Source organism: Xenopus laevis, chromosome 6S (genome assembly GCF_017654675.1).
Source record: "Xenopus laevis strain J_2021 chromosome 6S, Xenopus_laevis_v10.1, whole genome shotgun sequence".
In the NCBI taxonomy this organism is placed as follows: Eukaryota; Metazoa; Chordata; class Amphibia; order Anura; family Pipidae; genus Xenopus; species Xenopus laevis.
Window position 1 is genome coordinate 5,581,371 of NC_054382.1, and position 19,858 is coordinate 5,601,228.

At 41.9% G+C, this 19,858-nt stretch overlaps 1 protein-coding gene across 2 annotated transcripts in view; it reads right to left on the minus strand.

The window, feature by feature from the left end:
* gjc2.S (gap junction protein gamma 2 S homeolog) overlaps nucleotides 1-19,858 on the minus strand; it is a 53,520-nt gene that overhangs the window by 16,122 nt on the left and 17,540 nt on the right. The window contains exon 1 of one of the 2 annotated variants that reach the window (XM_018268974.2): nucleotides 332-1,002. The exons of the other annotated variant lie outside the window; for it this stretch is intronic. The gene's annotated coding sequence lies outside the window, so the exon portion shown is untranslated. Of the gene's footprint in view, nucleotides 1-331; nucleotides 1,003-19,858 lie in introns of those variants that run through there. 2 annotated transcript variants of the gene reach the window in all.

The following is a 19,858-nucleotide window of genomic DNA, read 5'->3' on the forward strand; positions in this document are numbered from 1 at the left end:
GACCCCTTGGGCTGATTGTGTCCTTGATAAAATTACAAAGGATATATTAATCTGTTTAATGACAAATATACATTTATAGTATTTGTTTATCCAACCAGTGGAGGTGCTGCCAATTGTAGCCCAACAACAGTTCCTGGGTCTGAGAATCAAAATTCCAAATCAACCCCAAACAGACGACCGACTTCATAAATATAATCACACAAGGAACATAAAAATACTCTGTGTGTGAATATAACTTAAATGTCCCCCACAGGACTGTCCAAGAATAAGAATCCAAGAATCCAAGTTAAAACATCCCTGTTTCCACGAAACAAAAAGCCCCCATACTCACCAAGGAAATCTCATTCTCTCTGAGTGCAAAATGTTTAAGATCCACAGCGAATTCATGAAGTCCAGCGAGATCCAAAAGTTCCGATGCGAAAAAGAGACGTAAAATAGTTCCTGAGCCGAAGAGCCGGAGACTGGGAGTATTTAAACATCCTGTGAGTGGGACTTTACATGCGCCCCTTCCATTCTCATATAGTCTGTCCCGGCAAAGTTTACTTTTTAACCCTCCCTCCCCGTTACTTTGAAAAACAGGGAGAGAAGGAGAGAAAAAATGTTCTTTATGCGCACGGCTCTACCTGTCAGTGCAGGACGACTGGGGTTAAGATATTGAACAAATTCTCCTTTTGTGCGCGATTAACCCCCATCCTTGTGTTACTTCTCCTGCCGACGTCAGCACTGCCACCAAACCAGCGCTCCCCCCTCTCACTGTGAGTGGAAGGGAAACCCAACTCGGGACAAACTAAGATCAAGCAATTCCCCTGCCCCTCGGCAATGTCTGCAATTCAAAGTGACCCCCCCCTCCACCCCTTTTTCTTTTGTGCTCTCCGGAGAGTAAACAAGTTTGCAGAGTCTTGTCAGGAGTCGGAACAGGAGATGTCTGCTAATGGGAAACACACCACAAGAGGGGAGAGTGCTGTGTGCAACCCCCTCCCCAGCCCGGAAAAAGATCTGTTCTTTCCAGCTCTAACCAACCAAGTATTTTTATATGAGCTGCTCCACATGTGCGTTGCCTTCGCTCGTTCGGTTATACCGTACGGCAACGGTCATAAAGAATAAATAGTGTAGGTATGCTTGGCCTTCACTGATTCAGTTATACCATGTGACTATTTCAAATAAAACTAGGGTTAAAGGGGTGGCTCACCCTTAAAGGATATGTAAACCTTTAAAATAAATGAATGTAAAATTGACAAGGGGGCTATTCTAAGCACTTTTGCAATGTACATTTATTATTTATTTATTTTTAATTCCAAGATATTAAAGGATACATGTACTGTTAATATGAACGAATTTTGTTACAACAGCGCCACCTGCTGGTCATTTTCCCACCAGTCTGACCAGCAAGTAGTCAAGGAAGAAGTTGTCAGGAGAAAGAAAGAGGCTGCTCTGAAGTTCTTCTGCTTAGCAAAACAATTAGAAACTTTTCTCAAATCTTTCCTAAGCAGAAGAAAATCAGAGCAGCCTCTTTCTTTCTCCTGACAACTTCTTCCTTGACTACTTGGTGGTCAGACTGGTGGGAAAATGACCAGCAGGTGGCGCTGTTGTAACAAAATTCATTCATATTAACAGTACATGTATCCCTTAATATCTTGGAATTAAAAATAAATAAATAAATAATAAATGTACATTGCAAAAGTGCTTAGAATAGCCCCCTCATCAATTCTACATTCACTTATTTTCAAGGTTTACTTATCCTTTAAGTCAACTTTTAGTATGCCACAGAATGTCCTATTCCTAGCAACTTTGCAATTGGCCTTTATTATTTATTCTTTATAGTTTTTGAGTTATGTGTCTTCCTCTTCTACCTCTTTCAAATGGGGGGGGTCACTGACCCCCAGTAGGCAAAAAAACCTATTGCTTATCTCCATATTCAGCCCGCCTCCTATTCTTATTCCAGTCTCTTATTCAAACTACTGCCTGGTTGCTTGGGAAAATAAGACCCTAGCAACCAGGTAGCTGCTGAAATACCAAACTGGAGAGCTGCTGAACTAAAAGCGAAATAACTGAAAACCATAAAAAATGAAGACTAAACTGTCTCAGAATATCACTGTCTACATTATACTAACAATTAATTTAAAGGCAAACTGCCCCCTTAAAGGGACCATATTGCCCTGATCATGGTGGTGCAGTGGGCCTTGCTGATTGTGGTTTGATTCCATCCAGGGCACTATCAGGAGTTGCTTGTGTGGCCTTCATCCCATACTCATAAACCAATATAAGGGGTTCCCCCAACTAAATATATATAAGGGGGTCCATCCTTTTAATTGGCTAGTGATAAACGTGTCCATTGTGTGTATATGGTAGAAACTTAGATTGTTCCACTGGGCTAGGATTGTGGATGATATGTAATCACTGTAAAGTAGAATATGTTGGCACTATATAATAACTCCCCCTTTACTGAAGCTCCAGATACATTCTCCATGGTCCTTTGTCAGTTGAGAAGTAGGGGTGCACTAACTGCCCTTGCCTAAAACCCCAGGAAGATGATGGTCGCCAATCACAGCCCTACCACTACTAATGGAAATTTGAACTGTAGTTCCCTGTCAGGTCTGTTTAGGTGAAATAGCTGGTGCTATGAAGGTTTCTGGGAAATTTTTCACTAAAACAACATATAAAGTCACTTTAGAAGGCACCTATCTCAATATCTTAAAAATGTGTTCTTGACTATATGTCCCCTTTAAGTGGGTGGAGCCTATAAAAAGTAATCAGTATGAGGTGTCCTTCATGTTTAAGTGTGTTTAGCTGCCCTGATTCAGTGACACATACAAATAGATGAAAAGGTGGGTTGGGTCTGTAACAAGTAGCCTATGATAAAGCAAATGAAGGAGTTTCTCTCCAAGCTAGACCAATAAAGTCTATAAAACACAGATCTGGGGCCCCGACAGAATAAGGGAATTATCTCTGAGCCTATTTTAGGCCTTTTATAATCAAGCCCAGGCCGAAGTTTGTTTGTGGCAAAGATGATGAATTTCCTGGTATCCTGTAAGTCTAACAAAAGAGGCTCTGCAGTATCTCAACCCACAAAATAATGGAGGAGGAAATGCTTATATCCTCAGGGGGCTGGCCTCTAAACAACAGATGGCCTAAGAGCTGGTTACTCATAAACCCTTTCAACCATCCTCATCCTTTAACTGACCTGTTTAATTATAGATAATACAGGAGTACCCATCATTTACAGTGGCCTTATTTATCATAGTCAACGTGGACTCAAAGTGTGGTCAATTACTACTGTCCTACACGCTGTATGCACTCAGACTCAAATAACAGGAACATGATAATGACTAGCATTGGTCAGCAATGAGGAGTCTGGCCAGCAAACAGCATGCCATAACATAATGAGATATCTGAGGTTAACCTTAATAAAATAGGAGTAACGGGGTAAGGTGCAGCCTGTGGCACCAATGGGAGCGAGGTTCTTGGCCGGCAGCTTATTGGCCCATGTGTGGGGCCATCCAACAGGCTTCCCTTATCAATATCTGGCCGAAAGTTGGGCAGATCTCGATTGGGCAGGTTAAAAAATCCCGTTGGATCGCAGCCACATCTGTGCGTGTACGCAGTGCCGCGATGTGACTGCCCATATCGGATGCATTAATGTGGGCATATCGGGGAGAGATCCGCTCGTTTGGTGTCTACGTCTATGGCCACCTTAAGTCAAGGTATAGAATTGTAAGGATTATTCTGTTTCGTAGGACCCCAAAGCTTTGTATTAGATTATTTTCACTTTTGCCTTTGTGCTGCAGGATATCTACTTTTAATTAATTATATATAAACCAGGGCTTGTTTTAAAGCAGGGCTGCTGTGGGCCTTACACTGGCCCCTTGGCCTGAATGTGACCCTGATAAAATGACAAATGATATATTAATCTGTTAATAATTAATACATATTTTTGTTATTCAAATGTGACTGGAGCAACATTTACCAGCATCCCAACCAAAGGCACCGAGAAGTGAAGCCTATCAACAGCTGTAGGGCTTGAATGGAACCCATAAATAGAGAAATAAATAATTCCTTAATAACAATGGGCCAAGAGCATGTAGAGCCGAGACTTAGAGCTTAGACGTTCCCTTTCCTCTGCTGAGCTCATATATCTCCTTAGGCCTCAAAGCAAGATGTCTATCATAAAGAACTAGTATTATAGGGCAGAGAAGGTCTCCATCTGGTTTACATAGGTGCTTCAGCCTAGCTGCATGGGAAGGAATTTGGCCTATAGATCCAATTGTTGGCCCTTTAAATAGAGTGACCATGTGGATACAATTTCTGTATGAGGGCAGGTATGTAATCCTATCCTAGAACCTCATTGAAATCCATTTTTGGAGTCCTATGGTTGTACTATATTAAAAACAGACTACACATGCCTCATGCCACTAATGTTAAAGAACAAGATAAGATCACAATAAGCCAACGGGAAGAGCATCTTACCTGAAAGCTGGATAATCTGTGCATGTGAAAATGAAGATTCTAAATGAAAGAATCCCAGTACAATAATGCTCTAGTCTAGAAGAAGCCACCCCTGGTGAAGGATCCATGTTTGTAACTGGTAAAGACGGTTTATATATATTTTTGGTTAGGTGGCATAACCAGTGGAAACCAATCATCTCTTTTATGAGACCTACTTCTTAATTTGTTATCTCCTCCTCCTCCAAACAGTGTTACAAAATGTTGACTCACACAATCTACTTTAGCCAGGTCTCGCTCTTAACCTCCCTCCTTACATTATTCCTAACCACTGAGTAATGTTAAGAATGACTCATTTTGACCAGATGGCTGTAATCAGAAAAATATCAGCTTTTTACCCATTTGTTGGCCAATGGCTCACATAATATATACATTTGTAGTGTTGTGGCTACAACATAAGCAGATATCGGTGCTTTTATGATGTCATTCTCAAGGGACGTTCAGGATGCATTTTAAAACAATATAATCAACATGCCCCAGCACATCTGAAGAATTCCAAATGTAGGATCAATATGACAAGAAAAGGTGAATTTGGTCATAAAACATAACACCATCATCATAAACATCACTCTTTATGGCTTACGACAGTGATCCCCAACCAGTGACTAACGCTAAACCTGTTGCTCTCCGACCCCTTGGATGTTGCTCCCAGTGGCCTCAAAGCAGGTGATTTTTTTTTAATTCCAGGCTTGGAGGCAAGTTTTGGAGGCATAAAAACCAAGTCTACTGCCAAACAGAGTCTCCTGAATGCTGACAGTACATATAGGGGCTACCAAATAGCCAATTACATCCCTTATTTCGTATTCGCGAGCAGTGTTGGACTGGGGGTCCCGGGGCCCCTGCCCAAGCCACAGCCTCTCTGTGGCCCTCCCCATACATACCTTTTTCTTCTTGCAGTCATTGGGAGGGTGGGGCAGGTAGGGACAGGAGAAGCAAGGTCAGAGTCTTCCAGCAGAGAGAGGGTTTAAGCCAGTGGGCCCACGAGGGCCCGAGATCCACCATTTTTCTCCTTGTGTCAAGCCAAGTCCAACACCTGAGGAACTCTTTTCATGCATGTATTGCTCCCCAAATCTTATTACATTTGAATGTATCACATCTGTAAAAAAAGGTTGTGGACTCCTGGTTTAAATGCTGCATACAACCCAAGTCAAACACAACATAAGGTACAGCAATTATTATCTATGCCTGTTTAATAAAGATTTCCCTAGTTATCGACAACTATTCCATAGGTTGCCTAACACACACACACATATATATACATTCAGGACTGGAGCTACGGGCAGTGCCGGATTTAGTGGGCAAAGGTACCTGCCTAGGGCAAAATCATTTTAGGAAAAGAAAGAATACAGTTCTAGAAAATCTTTATTGTGTTTAAGCTGTTTTATGTTTCAGATCCAATTAACAAAACCAATGCCAAATACATTCATAAAACGTCTACTATAGCATTCACGGCCTTAAAAAGGGTTCGTCTGGTGACCCATCTACTTCAACACATAGATTCATCTGCATGTGTCCTGGAAGTAGTCGGGGGGAATATGGACATCCTTGCCTTGGGTGCCATAGTTTTTTGACCTGTTTATATCTAAGCTCCAGAACATACGGCCTACAAGAAACCAGGGAAAACATTGACTGGAACACTATGGATCATGGATCGTAAGCTTTGAGATCAACTGCAATATTTCTAGGCTTTTTAACTGACTATGCTAAGCCAGTTTTCTATTGTTTTGTGTTTCTAAAAAGTTCACAAACTCACTGAAGGACAGGAATTCTCTGAAATCAGTTCATCCCTGAAGAGAAAGCCACAAGCGCACCAGCAAGAGAGCAGATGTTGCACAAACCCTACAGGGGGTTCAGTGGAAAGATCCATATACTGTACGTGTTACGGCTACTGTAACAGTAATTGTGACGTTATTACTATTTCAGAATCATTAGATGTCATTAATTAACAAGTAACATACTGTAAGAGGTTTTTTTTTTGCCCCCCAGTATTCTTCTGTGGGGGGGGACACGTTAGGACTGTTAGGACTGTTTCTCAGCAATTGTTGTGTAGGATACCTGCCTCACAATCTTTATACCAGAGACTCACTATGCAATAGCCTTTCTTATTATTCAATGAAGCTTCCATGTAGTTTTATAGCGCCTAATGTGTCCTTATGTCTTTTAGTGCTTCTAGTGGCCAAAAAAGTTTTAATTATGCCTTCCCAGTTGGAGGTCAAGAACATTCTATCTTAAGACAAAAGGATTTCACTATGGGCAGCACAGTCAAAGGTGCCGCTGTCATATGGTGAGTTAAAGGGTTGATTTTTGGAAAAATAGTAAAAAATAAATAATGGAAAGTAATTGAAAAAAGTCTTTATTTCTGAGGAACAATCTAAAAACAACTGAATTGGAAAAAGTGTTTGGAAGGTGAAAACCCCCTTTAAGAAACTTTCTGCAGGTGGCAAAAATCCTCCCCTAATAACTTAAAGGATAAGTAAACCTTAAAAATAATTGAATGTAAAATTGATGAGGGGGCTATTCTAAGCACTTTTGCGATGTACATTCATTATTTATTTATTTTTTAATTCCAAGATATTAAGGGATACATGTACTGTTAATATGAATGAATTTTGTTACAACAGCTCCACCTGCTGGTCAGTTTCCCACCAGTCTGACCAGCAAGTAGTCAAGGAAGAAGTTGTCAGGAGAAAGAAAGAGGCTGCTCTGATGTTCTTCTGCTTAGCAAAACAATTAGAAACTTTTCTCAAATCTTTCCTAAGCAGAAGAAAATCAGAGCAGCCTCTTTCTTTCTCCTGACAACTTCCTTGACTACTTGGTGGTCAGACTGGTGGGAAACTGACCAGCAGGTGGCGCTGTTGTAACACAATTCATTCATATTAACAGTACATGTATCCTTTAATATCTTGGAATTAAAAATAAATAAATAATGAATGTACATGAATAGCCCCATCATCAGTTTTACATTCACTTATTTGAAAGGTTTCCTTGTCCTTCAAGCAACTAGAATCACTGGGGGTGCCTCCTCCTTTCATGGAACATCAAACAAATAAAGTAGGAACTGACGATGCCTTATTTTCTGCTATGAAGACAGCTAAATTCCCAAATGATACTAAAGCTAACTATAGTTTTTTTCAAAATATTTTTTTTTAATAATCTAAAAAACTGACACTTTTTTACTATAATTAATATTCTTTATTCCACAGTGTCCATTTAAATACTGATGTATAAAGGAAGTCAATGCAGCCAAAAACTATTGCTCTCCGAGGCTACCATTTTTTTGTTATTTTTACATTTTATTATTTATCTTTCTATTTGGGCTCTCTCCTATTCATCTTCCAGTCTCTCATTCAAACCACTGCGGGATTACTAGGGTAAGGGGCATAGCAACCAGATAGTTGTTGAATTTTAAAACTGCACAGCTGCTGAATAGTTCAAAATAGCAAATAAAAAATAAAGACCAACTGCAATATATCTCAGAATATCACTGTCTACATTATAGTAAAAGTTAAGAGCAAAGGACGGATCCAACACTTTTATTTGCGACAGTGGGACACCAAAAAGTTTAAAAAAATGTAAAAAAAAGTCTTATGTTAGTCTGATTAATATTCTGTGTATAGCAGTGCCGGCATTCTTGAGTGACTAAACGTTTGTATATGTAATTGTATCATGGCACAGACTGTCATACTGGGCGTATTCAGTATTAGACTGGATTATTATACTCCATCTTCCAAAGAGAAACAAGGGAGTGAGAGGAAACAGACCGCCCTAAAGATACACTAAGTGCCTGTGCAATATAAAGCTCAGCATACAGAGCCCCTCGTCACAAGGCTGACTCCACAAGTGATCCGCATTCTGCTATTTCTGTTTTTCATTTATTTTAGTTACCATGGAGCAGTGGGAGTATGGAAAAGAAACCTGATACTGTTATATAGATACAAGGCTGGCAAAGGCTGCACAGACCACAGAGGCTCTGGAATGTGAGGGAAATGGTTTAAGGGGCAGTAGGCTGCCTCAAGAGTTAAGCAGAGTAGAACTGTCTATGGCATTTGCTATGATATTTTTTTGGTATTTTGTAGTCACAACAAGTAGCTGCTACCACACCCTAAGAGGTATCATGAGGAAAGACCCAGCCTACTTGCTGAGAGCAAGAGGTACCATGAGGCAGGGTCAGCCTACTGTATGAGAGTAAGTGGTACCATGAGGCAGTGTCGGACTACAAGCTGAGAATAGGAGACACCATGAAGCAGGGTTGGCCTACAATCTCAGAGTAAGAGGCACCATGAGACAGGGTTGACCTACTGGCTGAGAGTTAGAGGCCCCATGAAGCATGGATGGCCTACTGGCTGAGAGTAAGAGGCACCACGAGGCAGGGTTGGCCTACAGACTGAGAGTAAGAGGCCCCATGAAGTATAGATGGACTGCTACATGAGAGTAAGAGTCACCATGAAGCAGAGTTGGCCTTAAATCTGAGATTAAGAGGCACCATGAGACAGGGCCAGCTCACAGTCTGAGAGTGAAAGGCACCATGAAGCAAGGTCAGCCTACTGGCTGATAGTAAGATGCTTAGTGTTCTGCGAACAGATGCTTAGTGTTCTTACATAGTTACATAGTTAAATTGGGTTGAAAAAAGACAAAGTCCATCAAGTTCAACCCCTCCAAATGAAAACCCAGCCCCATACACACACCCCTCCCTACTTTCACATAAATGATATATCCCCATATCTATACTAACTATAGAGTTTAGTATCACAATAGCCTTTGTATTATGTCTGTCCAAGAAATCATCCAAGTCCCTCTTATAGTCATTAACTGAATCATCACCCGGCAGTGCATTCCCCAACCTCACTGTCCTGACTGTGATGAACCCCCTACTCTGTTCCTTTAAATGAAACTTCTTTTCCTCTAGTCTGAAGGGGAGGCCTCTGGTACGGTGATCCACTTTAGAACCTGTTGCTATTTTTTATTGTACAACATAAACCAGAGTCACAACCTAATAGTTGCGGGGTCCTACATTACAATTGTACGACACTTAAATCAAAACATTCTGCAACTTTATTCCTTTTAACACCCACTGATAATTCAGAGTACGATATTAAGAATGAGTCCCCATTCTTGGGGACCCATGCAACTAAATGGTTGACCAGTGCTGTGGGTTCCAGTTATAGCCTTGCCCTAAAGTGAGAGGCCCCTTAAAAATAAAAAAACTAGCTGTCCAGGCCACTCCAGGAATAACATTTCCTGACCTCCTACACCAGTATCTATAGCAACCATGGTGCCCCTGGCTTAAGGGCTGTTCATTGCAAAAATGAATGGAATGCACATAAAGCCAGAGAGGGGATAGACATTGTTACACACTATGTTTATTATAATTTGTTTTCCTAAGAGACAAGTGAGTAGACCATGGGTAACACTGTGTGTTTCTATGAGCTCTCTCCATCCCTTCCCGATGATATAAACACTGTTATATTTATAGTAAATTGGCTTGGGCACAGGGCACAGGTTGTACCACTATAACTGATCCAAAAACCATTCTGCAACATGTTCCCTTTGTTTGGGTGGTGAATTATACTCATGTTATTGCCCCCACTCTATTGGCTGAAATAAAGCTCAGCGTGACCACTTGCCACATAGAGATGGGACCAGACTTGATACCAGATGAAGTGACACCAACATGGCGCTGCCCAAATTCACATGGAAGGGGAAACATGATCAGTCACATGACACAGCAGGCATCTAAAACTTGACGTGACTCCATCTTGAACTGGACAGAAAATAAATCCTAATCTGCTTGGAATAAAGTTCTTAGGTTCCTGAGGGCTCAGTATTGGGTCCACTTTTCTTTAACTTGTTCATTAATGACTTAGGGGAGATTATTGTAAGTAATGTATCAGTGTTTGCAGATGAGACAAAACTATCAGCCCAATTAATTCCATCCAGGATGTGGCACTTGCAACAGGATCTTGACTAACTGGCAATCTGGGCAGCTAAGTGGCAAATGAGATTCAGGGGCAGATGTATGAAGGGTCGAATATCGAGGGTTAATTAACCCTCAATATTCGACTAGGAACTAAAATCGTTCGACTTCGAATATCGAAGTCGAACGATTTAGCGCAAATCCTGCGATCGAACGATCGAAGGATTATTCGTTCGATCGAACGATTAAATCCTTCGAATCGAACGATTCGAAGGATTTTAATACAACGATCGAAGGAATAATCCTTCGATCAAAAAATTTCAGGCAAGCCTATGGGGACCTTCCCCATAGGCTAACATTGACTTCGGTAGCTTTTAGCTGCCGAAGTAGGGGGTCGAAGTTTTTCTTAAAGAGACAGTACTTCGACTATCGAATGGTCGAATAGTCGAACGATTTTTACTTCGAATCGTTCGATTCGTAGTCGAAGTCGTAGTCGAAGGTCGAAGTAGCCCATTCGATGGTCGAAATTCGAAGTTTTTTTAATTCGAATCCTTCACTCGAGCTTTGTAAATGTGCCCCTCAATGTTGATAAATGTAAAGTCCTGCACCTGGGATGTAACAATATCTACTTATAACCTTAATGGGACTGCACTAGGCAAATCCATAATGGAGACGGAGCTTGGAGTCCTTGTAGATAATAAACTTGTCTGTAGCAAGTAATGCCAGTCAGCAGCATCAAGGGCAAATAAGGTCTTGACTTGTATTAAATGTGGCAGAGAGTCACGGGAGGAGGGGGTCCCACTGTATAGAGCACTAGTAAGGCCCCATCTAGAATATGCCGTACAGTTTTGGTCTCCATCACTCAAACAGGACATTATTGTATTAGAGAGGGGACAGAGAAGGGCAACTAAGCTGGTAAAAGGTATGAAAATCTTAGCTATGAGGAAAGACTGGCCAAATTGGGGATGTTCACGCTGGAGAAGAGGCGCTTAAGGGGAGATATGATAACTATGTATAAATATATAAGGGGATCATATAATAATCTCTCTAATGATTTATTTACCAGTAGGTCTTTCCAGCTGACACAAGGTCACCCATTCCGATTAGAAGAAAAGAGGTTCCAGCTAAATATTGGGAAGGGGTTTGTTACAGTGAGAGCTGTGAAGATGTGGAATTGTCTCCCTGAATCAGTGGTAACAGCTCTAACTGTTAGGGGCTAAACATAAACTATTTTACTCCATGTACCTCTGGTCGCACGCAGATTTCATGAAAAGCAGTAAAGGGTTAAACGGCTCTGGCGTGAACACAGGGTCTTATTGCTTTGAACTGCTCAGGGAAAGGAGGCCGAGTATGGGAATAATTAGAGTGTTGCTGCTGGCAGTAGAAGTCTCCTGGATAGATGAACAAAGCTCAGTCACTCCATATCCTTCTGGGTGTAACAACTTCGCTGCACAATGAAATGATGTGTTTACATCGTACAAACAAGATCGTTTTAAGGAAAATTTCCCTTTGAGGGTTAAAACCCCAGATTTATGTCTGACGTACAACTGACTTATTTATTCCTCCTCCCGTCTACTCCCGACACAAACTTCAAGACAAGAAGCAACTGGGGCATATGTCTGTATCCTCGATCAGAAAACCCATCCGTTCCCAGGGATCATACTCACTAGACACTAATTAATTACAATCCTTAGTGATTACACACTCCAAAAATAAACTGTTTTTTTCTCTTATTTTTAGAAACAAATTCCACTTAATACTATTTTTCACCGGAATTCCAAAAAGCCATTATTCTTATTGCTACTATAGGCACCATCTCTCCCTACTATACCTGCTATCCCACAGTCACACTCCCTTCCCAGAGACTATTATCCACTGCTACTATAGGCACCATCTCTCCCTACTATACCTGCTATCCCACAGTCACACTCCCTTCCCAGAGACTATTATCCACTGTTACCATAGGCACATCTCTCCCTACTATACCTGCTATCTCACAGTCACACTCCCTTCCCAGACACTATTATCCCACTGTTACTATAGACACCATCTCTCCCTACTATACCTGCTATCCCACAGTCACACTCCCTTCCCAGAGACTATTATCCATTGCTACTATAGGCACCATCTCTCCCTACTATACCTGCTATCCCACAGTCACACTCCCTTCCCAGAGACTATTATCCCACTGTTACTATAGGCACCATCTCTCCCTACTATACCTGCTATCTCACAGTCACACTCCCTTCCCAGAGACTATTATCCACTGTTACTATAGACACCATCTCTCCCCACTATACCTGCTATCCCACAGTCACACTCCCTTCCCAGAGACTATTATCCATTGTTACTATAGGCACCATCTCTCCCTACTATACCTGCTATCCCACAGTCACACTCCCTTCCCAGAGACTATTATCCCACTGTTACTATAGGCACCATCTCTCCCTACTATACCTGCTATCCCACAGTCACACTCCCTTCCCAGAGACTATTATCCACTGTTACTATAGACACCATCTCTCCCTACTATACCTGCTATCCCACAGTCACACTCCCTTCCCAGAGACTATTATCCACTGTTACTATAGACACCATCTCTCCCTACTATACCTGCTATCCCACAGTCACACTCCCTTCCCAGAGACTATTATCCACTGTTACTATAGGCACCATCTCTCCCTACTATACCTGCTATCCCACAGTCACACTCCCTTCCCAGAGACTATTATCCACTGTTACTATAGGCACCATCTCTCCCTACTATACCTGCTATCCCACAGTCACACTCCCTTCCCAGAGACTATTATCCACTGTTACTATAGGCACCATCTCTCCCTACTATACCTGCTATCTCACAGTCACACTCCCTTCCCAGAGACTATTATCCACTGTTACTATAGACACCATCTCTCCCCACTATACCTGCTATCCCACAGTCACACTCCCTTCCCAGAGACTATTATCCATTGTTACTATAGGCACCATCTCTCCCTACTATACCTGCTATCCCACAGTCACACTCCCTTCCCAGAGACTATTATCCCACTGTTACTATAGGCACCATCTCTCCCTACTATACCTGCTATCCCACAGTCACACTCCCTTCCCAGAGACTATTATCCACTGTTACTATAGACACCATCTCTCCCCACTATACCTGCTATCCCACAGTCACACTCCCTTCCCAGAGACTATTATCCCACTGTTACTATAGGCACCATCTCTCCCTACTATACCTGCTATCTCACAGTCACACTCCCTTCCCAGAGACTATTATCCACTGTTACTATAGACACCATCTCTCCCCACTATACCTGCTATCCCACAGTCACACTCCCTTCCCAGAGACTATTATCCCACTGTTACTATAGGCACCATCTCTCCCTACTATACCTGCTATCCCACAGTCACACTCCCTTCCCAGAGACTATTATCCACTGTTACTATAGACACCATCTCTCCCTACTATACCTGCTATCCCACAGTCACACTCCCTTCCCAGAGACTATTATCCACTGTTACTATAGACACCATCTCTCCCTACTATACCTGCTATCCCACAGTCACACTCCCTTCCCAGAGACTATTATCCACTGTTACTATAGGCACCATCTCTCCCTACTATACCTGCTATCCCACAGTCACACTCCCTTCCCAGAGACTATTATCCACTGTTACTATAGGCACCATCTCTCCCTACTATACCTGCTATCCCACAGTCACACTCCCTTCCCAGAGACTATTATCCACTGTTACTATAGGCACCATCTCTCCCTACTATACCTGCTATCCCACAGTCACACTCCCTTCCCAGAGACTATTATCCACTGTTACTATAGACACCATCTCTCCCTACTATACCTGCTATCCTACAGTCACACTCCCCTCCCAGAGACTATTATCCACTGTTACTATAGGTACCATCTCTCCCTACTATACCTGCTATCCCACAGTCACACTCCCTTCCCAGAGACTATTATCCACTGTTACTATAGGCACCATCTCTCCCTACTATACCTGCTATCCCACAGTCACACTCCCTTCCCAGAGACTATTATCCACTGTTACTATAGGCACCATCTCTCCCTACTATACCTGCTATCCCACAGTCACACTCCCTTCCCAGAGACTATTATCCACTGTTACTATAGGCACCATCTCTCCCTACTATACCTGCTATCCCACAGTCACACTCCCTTCCCAGAGACTATTATCCACTGTTACTATAGGCACCATCTCTCCCTACTATACCTGCTATCCCACAGTCACACTCCCTTCCCAGAGACTATTATCCACTGTTACTATAGACACCATCTCTCCCTACTATACCTGCTATCCTACAGTCACACTCCCCTCCCAGAGACTATTATCTACTGTTACTATAGGTACCATCTCTCCCTACTATACCTGCTATCCCACAGTCACACTCCCTTCCCAGAGACTATTATCCACTGTTACTATAGGCACCATCTCTCCCTACTATACCTGCTATCCCACAGTCACACTCCCTTCCCAGAGACTATTATCTACTGTTACTATAGACACCATCTCTCCCTACTATACCTGCTATCCCACAGTCACACTCCTTTCCCAGAGACTATTATCCACTGTTACTATAGGCACCATCTCTCCCTACTATACCTGCTATCCCACAGTCACACTCCCTTCCCAGAGACTATTATCCACTGTTACTATAGACACCATCTCTCCCTACTATACCTGCTATCCCACAGTCACACTCCCTTCCCAGAGACTATTATCCACTGTTACTATAGGCACCATCTCTCCCTACTATACCTGCTATCCCACAGTCACACTCCCTTCCCAGAGACTATTATCCACTGTTACTATAGGCACCATCTCTCCCTACTATACCTGCTATCCCACAGTCACACTCCCTTCCCAGAGACTATTATCCACTGTTACTATAGACACCATCTCTCCCTACTATACCTGCTATCCCACAGTCACACACCCTTCCCAGAGACTATTATCCACTGTTACTATAGACACCATCTCTCCCTACTATACCTGCTATCCCACAGTCACAATCCCTTCCCAGAGACTATTATCCCAATGCTACTATAAGCACCATATCACTCTACTATACCTGGAAAATGCACACAAAATACTCAAAAAGCTTCAGGCAGAACAAGGAGTGCATTCTGGTGTCATAGCCAAGTCCATAATGAGGTGTGGTCAAGATGCACCCAAAATATAATACCTTCTGGGGGTGCATCTTGGCTACACTAACTTGTTATTAGTAGTGGATCCCATGTGCAGATAGTTCTATCGCATTAGACTGATGCAATACTCTCCATGCCATGGGATATTCCCTGCTGCATGAATTCAATGTGTCCCATTCATCACAACATAGTGTGAGCCTCTGATTCCAACTGAGAATAAAAATATCCCCTCTCTGTAGCGCAGTGTTGGGCTTCACACATTCCACGCGTGCATTTCATTCCATGCATTGCTTGGCTCCCATTACATACATATATTTCCATTTCACCAAAAAGCTGCACATACTGTATATTAACTTTCCCATTTTCTACCCCCCTCCACTGTTTCTGCAGTTACAAGCCAGTCTTTTGCCAAATGCAAAGTAACCCCACCATTGGGGCATAACTGGGGAGGCCAAAAACCACCTGGAAACTATAGACATCTTGATATGGATCCATTACTTCAAGCTTTACAAGGGCATCGGCTTCTTCTGTTAGTACAATCCAAATGTCTTGCAAACTAAGGTCTACCAGTGTTGGAAACTCATATGTTACATCTGGAGATTACTAATCAGACCACCAGAACATCAACAAATCATTAAAGGGATACTGTCATGGGAAATAAAATAATTTTCAAAATGAATCAGTTAATAGTGCTGCTCCAACAGAATTCTGCACTGAAATCCATTTTTCAAAAGAGCAAACAGATTTTTTTATATTCAATTTTGAAATCTGACATGGGGCTAGACATATTGTCAATTTCCCAGCTGCCCCAAATCATGTGACTTGTGCTCTGATAAACTTCAATCACTCTTTACTGCTGTACTGCAAGTTGGAGTGATATCACCCCCTCCCTTTCCCCCCAGCAGCCAAACAAAAGAACAATGGGAAGGTAACCAGATAGCAGCTCCCTAACACAAGATAACAACTGCCTGGTAGATCTAAGAACAACACTCAATAGTAAAAACCCATGTCCCACTGAGACACATTCAGTTACATTGAGAAGGAAAAACAACAGCCTGCCAGAAAGCATTTCTCTCCTAAAGTGCAGGCACAAGTCACATGACCAGGGGCAGCTGGGAAATTGACAAAATGTCTAGCCCCATGTCAGATTTTAAAATTGAATATAAAAAAATCTGTTTGCTCTTTTGAGAAATGGATTTCAGTGCAGAATTCTGCTGGAGCAGCACTATTAACTGATTCATTTTGAAAAAATGTTTTTTCCCATGACAGTATCCCTTTAACCCTTTGCCTGCCAAGCACGTACGGCGTACGTGCTGGCAGGCAAATGCTCAGGCTGCCAAGAACGTACATTGTACGTTCTTTGGCAGCTGAGCGCTCTCTCTGCTTCGGCGGCTTTTGCCGCCTCCGCAGAGAGTGGGGAGAGAAGACAGCCCCCTAGGCAACGAGGCTGGGGGGCTGTCAAGTCGGATCTGCGACTCGATTGTCGCAGATCCGACTTCAAAGTAGCAGACGCATCGCATGGAGCGTCTGCTACTCAACTCACCTTCTTCCTGCCTGCAGAGCCGCCCACGCACTTCCTGCTGCGCAGCAACTCTGCAGACACGCTGCCAGGACTCCTCCAAAGAAGACAGCGATTCTCCTGCTCCAAAAACGGTAAGTGCACGTTTTTTTTACACACTTACCTGCACCTACACATACTTACAGTACATTTATGCATTTTAGTAAAGATTGGAATTTTTTTAAATTTTTTTTTTTTAATTTTAGCACACTTGGTCCCTTTTGTACAGTTATTTACACTTATTTACACTTATTTACATGTATTTGCACACTCAGATAACTTTTATTAGTGCACAAATATGTATACACAAACAGGTGTTTTTTTTTTTTTTTTACGAATTCATTATACTGTTATCTTTTGTTTTTTTTGCCTAAAAACGTGTTATTTTGGCAGCGTGACTATTGGATAATCGATTTCGGCCACTAATTACGCTGTCAGAACAATTATTCAGCGTAATTAGTGATTGATTTACGCTATTTTTGTGGTTTTATTGCAATTTTATCCCTGCATTATTGTTCCCTATGTATCTTTAGTATCGTTTTGCTGTTTGGTGCTTTGGTATAGAAAGATAGATTTTACTTAGTTTGATCCGCCAAAATATGTGCTTTCCAAAAATATATGGGTTTCTGGGGGTCTTTTTACAGTTTGGGGGTCTTACGGCACATAACGTACAGTTAGGGTTCTCTTTTCTGCAGCTTAGTTGGCTAGCGTGAAAATTCATAGTTACGTTTTTCATTTGGGGTCCATACACAACACATACTTTGGTAAATCTATACATATTGGGCATCAAACTATTTATTAGACCTCTGACGTCCATATTTAGAGAGATTTTTCTTTGTACGTAAAACATTGTGTCCGATAAATGCGGCAAACTGCAACATTTTTAGGCGATTTTCAGAAATGTTGTAAAAACCTATATGTTTAGAAAAGCTTTGCAGTTTGGTAGTTTCGTGTAGAAAGACGTCGTTATCTTTGTTGGAATCGGCAGAATGTGTACTTTCCAAAAATGTATGGTTTTGGGGGGTCATTGCTGTTAGGAGGGTCTTGAGGCAAATAATATGAAGTCAAGGGTCTATGTTCACAGAAGGCGAATCGGCAGCGGAGAAAACTCATATTCACTATTTTTATTTGGGGTCCGCACATGCCAGCTGCCTTGGTATATCTATGCATATTGGGCATCAAACTGTTCAGTAGACCCTTGGCATCAATATTTATGGTGTTTTACAATTGTATGTAAGAAATTGGGTGAGATAAATGCGGCCAATTGCAATATTTTTAGGCGATTTTCAGAAATGTAAAAACAGTTGCTTTTATCGCCAAATTTAGGAAAGGCTTGCGACTTGGTACTTTGGAGTACAAAGACATGCATACCCAATTTGGATTCGCAGGAATGTGTACTTTCCAAAAATATATGGTTTTATGGGGTGAACGCACTTTTTTCTACCTTTGCCCCCCCCAAAACAATGTAAATGTGTTGATTTTGCAGTACCTGAAATGACAGACCATATGGGGGTCTTTGTTTTGGGGCCCCTATACGCCACGTGCTTGGGTACACCTATACATATTGGGCATCAAACTGTTCAGAGGACCCCAGGCTTTCATATTTGGGGTGATTTGTCTTGATACCTAAAAGTATGTGGGTAATACAATGCTGCAGGGTCGAAATTTTGAAGTCATTTTTGGAAATGTCCCCAAAATCACCAAATTTAGGAATGGTTTGCGGCTTGGTACTTTGGAGTACAAAGACATGCATACCCAATTTAGATCCGTGGGAATGTGTACTTTCCGAAAATATATGGTTTTCTGGGGTGAACTTACTTTTTTCTACATTTGCCCCCCTCAAAACAATGTAAATGTGTTGATTTTGCAGTACCTGAAATGACAGACCATATGGGGGTCTTCGTTTTGGGGCCCCTATACGCCACGTGCTTGGGTACACCTATACATATTGGGCATCAAACTGTTCAGAGGACCCCAGGATTTCATATTTGGGGTGATTTGTCTTGATACCTAAAAGTATGTGGGTAATACGATGCTGCAGGGTCGAAATTTTGAAGTCATTTTTGGAAATGTCCCCAAAATCACCAAATTTAGGAATGGTTTGCGGCTTGGTACTTTGGAGTACAAAGACATGCATACCCAATTTAGATCCGTAGGAATGTGTACTTTCCGAAAATATATGGTTTTCTGGGGTGAACTTACTTTTTTCTACATTTGCCCCCCTCAAAACAATGTAAATGTGTTGATTTTGCAGTACCTGAAATGACAGACCATATGGGGGTCTTCGTTTTGGGGCCCCTATACGCCACGTGCTTGGGTACACCTATACATATTGGGCATCAAACTGTTCAGAGGACCCCAGGCTTTCATATTTGGGGTGATTTGTCTTGATACCTAAAAGTATGTGGGTAATACGATGCTGCAGGGTCGAAATTTTGAAGTCATTTTTGGAAATGTCCCCAAAATCACCAAATTTAGGAATGGTTTGCGGCTTGGTACTTTGTAGTAGAAAGACATGCATACCCAATTTAGATTCGTGGGAATGTGTACTTTCCGAAAATATATGGTTTTCTGGGGTGAACTTACTTTTTGCTACCTTTGCCCCCCCCCAAAACGATGTAAATGTGTTGATTTTGCAGTACCTGAAATGACAGAACATACAAGGGGGGGTCTTCCTTTTAGGGCCCCTATATGCCA